The sequence below is a fragment of the Haplochromis burtoni genome, unplaced genomic scaffold (genome assembly GCF_018398535.1).
Source record: "Haplochromis burtoni strain Fernald_Lab_line unplaced genomic scaffold, NCSU_Asbu1 Contig_142, whole genome shotgun sequence".
NCBI lineage: Eukaryota > Metazoa > Chordata > Actinopteri > Cichliformes > Cichlidae > Haplochromis > Haplochromis burtoni.
The window spans coordinates 1,032,415-1,036,648 of record NW_024582503.1 but is presented as its reverse complement, the minus strand read 5'-3'; the positions used below and the strand labels follow the sequence as shown (position 1 = coordinate 1,036,648).

The 4,234-nt window shown below is 41.2% G+C and overlaps 1 protein-coding gene across 1 annotated transcript in view; it reads right to left on the bottom strand.

The window, feature by feature from the left end:
• sntb1 (syntrophin, basic 1) overlaps positions 1 to 4,234 on the bottom strand; it is a 46,961-nt gene that overhangs the window by 8,380 nt on the left and 34,347 nt on the right. The gene's annotated exons all lie outside the window — the stretch shown is intronic.

The following is a 4,234-nucleotide window of genomic DNA, read 5'->3' as shown; positions in this document are numbered from 1 at the left end:
CACATATGAGGATATTTGTTTAAACATTTGATAGAACAGTAGCAGTATAATGTCCTCGTAAGTGGATATCAGGCCCTTGTAGAGAAAAATTGAGTATTTTGGTCTAAATAACCCAAAATGTGATGTCCACATATGTGGACGCCAGGTCCTAGGAGGTGAAAGGTCTTTTGTCCACTTTTGTCTGATCTCCATTTGCATTTATAACAAATTGAAATATATGCAACTTTATGTTAATGTTGTTAAATGTAGCACAAAAGAGACTCAAATTACATTCAAGTAAATAAAGCAATAAATGAATCTCTTTCCTACTTATTGCCTGTGATACTCAAACAACAACCTGTGTGATGACTACGCTTCAGGAAGTAATGTTGATATGAAGAGCAGTCTGATTCAAATAGAAGCTGAGCCACACACATACAGTCAAATAGAGGATAATATCCTGTTTTAACCCCCGATGAAAAATAAGTCTCATAACGTGTAATATTTTTCTAACGATGTATAAACAATGTGACGGGAACAGCGTGTTCCTAATGGTATAAATGGCGCTGCAAATGAAACAAAGAGTGGCGGTCTTTGTTGTGTTCAGGAGAGAATATTAGACCTGAAAGTCTTCTACCTGAGAACATTGTTCTGTGGAGAAAGTTCCCACAAGAATACACACACAGAGGGAGAAAGAGGCTTTTCAGGCAGCAACAAAAGCCCTTCTTTCTGCCTGATTGTGAGTGGAAGAGACAGAAGGAGGGGCAGAAAGTGATAACACTGGGAGCCAGAGAGGAGCCAAATGAATCAGGGAAAGAGGGTCAGAGAAAAAAAAAGGAGGGAGACACTAAGTGTGTTACAAACACCAACAAGTGGAAATTCTAAAAGGTTATTAGGAGACAAAAAGTTGCATTCAGTATTATTTGTCTTGTAACTTGTAACTCATTAGGAGGAGGCAGAGTACCTCATATTTTGAAACTGCAACCCACAGCTCCGGTCTTCAAGTGTCGCAGCAGGTTAATAGGTTAATTTCCCACAGCCCCTGAGATAAAATTGCTTTTTAAAGTCCTCTAAGTCATTAAGAGGTTTACCTGTTCATTAAGGAGACTGTATCGACCTCCAAGACAATTCGGCAGGTTCTGCAGCTGTCACTTCAACGACAACATTAAAGAGAAGCTTGAAAAGGAGGACGTGGGGATTGCTGACTTTAAACAGCTAATGGTTTGAAGCTGAGAGTAAAGTTTGCTTGACTTTGGAAAACACAGTTGAGAAAGCGGTCTCGCTACAAGACCCATGTAAAACGGCATTAGGCAAATCACACATGCTAATTAGCGTGCATTACAGGAGGGAAGGCGGAGAGCTTTCAGTTATTGATTTTGATTAACACTGGTGAAAAGCATGCAGATGTCGGAAGGCAGGGAGAGAGGATTTATGGTAGACATAGGTAAGGTTTAAACTATTCATATATTATGCCATGATATGCACCACAGAACATCGTGGCAGTGACTTCTTCCGCTAATTGCTTAAAATACCAGAATAACCTCGAGAAGGTTTAAGTCACCTTGGATAATAATAATAAAGGGAATGACAGCAGGCCGAGAGCTCACGAAATTTGATTTCAAATACGCCTTTAAAGCCCCTCAAGAACGGCCTTCTGCCCGATAAGTGATTGAAAGTTAATCCATCTTCAGAGCAAATCTTTATTATAGGGTCTGACAGTGAATAAACTATAAGGATGATTTAGAATATAACACAGACGAAAAGCAGACAAGGTCAGTATAATGAATCCTCAAGTGGCAACCGCTGACACATGAGCAAATGCACTGAGGACTGGTGCATCAGTCCATTCTAGAAAAAAAGGTTAGGTATAGGGAGCAATGGAGATTCAAAACCCCGTGTCACCAACTTATTACCCAAAAGACTATAGTATAAATTATATAAATTATACAAAGTATAATCAAAAAATTAATCAAAGAAATCTATTACAATAAACATTTGTAGCAGTGGTAATAGCATGGTTCAGTAGACCTGTTAGTTGGACGAAAGTGATAAATACCCCATCCACACACAAATGTTAAATGGTCTGCAAAGGAATAAATTTGTATATTTATTGCCGTTCCCAAAAGATGGCGCCTCCTGACCTGACCTCTACAGTCAACATGAGTTTTAAAAACATGAGCTGTGAGTAAAATCTCAACAACTCTTGGCTGGATCGTTGTTATATTCATCAGATTTTAGAACTTTAGTGAATCACTTGCATTTAATCTGTTGTTTTCCATCAGGTTGCTTTATTAATTTAAAAGACCTGTAAAACTAACACCCTAAGCCAGGGGTGGGTAACTCCAGACCTCGAGGGCCAGTGTCCCTGCAGGTTTTAGATGTGTCCTCGAACCAACACAGCTGATTTAAATGGCTAAATTAGCTCCTCAACATGTCCTGAACTTCTCCAGAGGCCTGATAACGAACTAATCATGTGATTCAGGTGTGTTGACCCAAGGTGAGATCTAAAACCTGCAGGACATTGGCCCTCGAGGCCTGGAATTGCCCACCCCTGCCCTAAGCGGTTCCTCTCTGCTTAGTGCTAAGGAGAAAACGTTAACATTTTAATATGCTAAATGATCATGGAAGGGTTCAGACCAGTATTAAAAGGGTTGGCACCCATTTACACATACGCACATCACTGCCACACATCCCTGACGTCCGCTCAGCAGATTACTGGTCCTGGTTGTCCTGAGGTCCAAGTTAAAGCATAGCAGAGACTGGGACTGGGGTTTAAAATGCTCACAAATTGTCTCCTTCCTCTACTAATCAGGAAACATCAGAAAAAAAATTTTTAAACCACTTTTTGTTGCTTGGTTTTTAACCCCACCAGTCAGCTGCATGTCTTTGGACTGTGTGGGTAACCGAGAGAGAACCCACACAGACACAGGAAGAACATGCAAAATGGTGAGTGGTTATCAGTCTCGTCGCTTTAGCCCTGACACAGACTGGCTACCTGTCCTAGGTTGACCCCGCCTCTCAAGCTGGAATGTAACACTCTCAACCCCAAATTGGATAAGCAGAAGAAAATGTATCGATGGGTTTTTAAAACCCAACTGAGTTTTGCTTACTGCTAGCACTACTACATGCATATAAACAGTCTTTACAGATGTTGTGCATGCAGATGTTTTAGCAAATAAAGCAGCTGTCAAAAAAAAGTCAAGCAGCAAACAGCAGGGAGACTTAGCTAGAGTCAAAGCAGCTCTCTGGTTTCCTGAGGATTATTAAGAGACAGATGCCTGAAAAGAGAATGAAAAAAAGCACGACTCCAGATGAATTTGAATGTTTCTCAGTCTGCTGGGTGTTTAAGTTGGTCATATCAATTTGAATGATGATAATATGTTGTTGCCGTTTTCACAGAATTTTTTTCAGCTACCCCTAAGTGGCCAAAAATAGTTACAGCAGACTCTAAAGGCCCTGCATGACCGCACATGTGTTTTCACTCATCTTGGTAGAATCAACCTCTGCTCAGATTGGAGGTGGGCAAAGCTATGCTGAGCAATACAGGACTATGCACCCACACACCCCTATGAAGTCCTTTGATCATCCAGTAGACAAGTAAAAGAAATTACCTGTGTGACTGTATCGTGGCTGTGGCCTTTGATTTCTTTCTTTCATTGCTGCATTTAGAGCAACAGATCATTTATGTTGAGCAACGCGCGTCAGTCTAGACATCGTTTAGTCATGGGATTAAAGAAAACGTGCTGATTGCGTTCACATTTCACAGCTAACTGCCATGACAAACAAAATCATACTTTTACAATGCAGCTTAGAGGTTTTAAATTAAGTTTCACAGACGTGAATAAAGTCATGCTACGCTAATCACAGCGTGACATGTGTGGAGACGCATTTTTAGGAAAGTTTTAACAAGAGCTTGGCGATAAATGGTCCAGAAACTACACTGACAACGAGGACACAATGACGGTGATGGTCACCGCTCAATTCGGAATAAAGTCTGTTTCGTGATTGGCTAGAATCTGAAGAGAAAATTAGTTTGGCAACGTGAGAAGGGGCACCCAAGGGAGAAGTGGAGTTCCCAGGGCATTCTGTGATTCTGTGCTTTGAGAGAGGGAGGCCACCAAGAGGGAGGGGTGGTATTCTGCTGAAATTCCCGGGACGACCAGTGCTCACTGCTAAATAACACACACACACACACACACACACACACACACACACACACACACACACACACACACACACACACACACACACACAC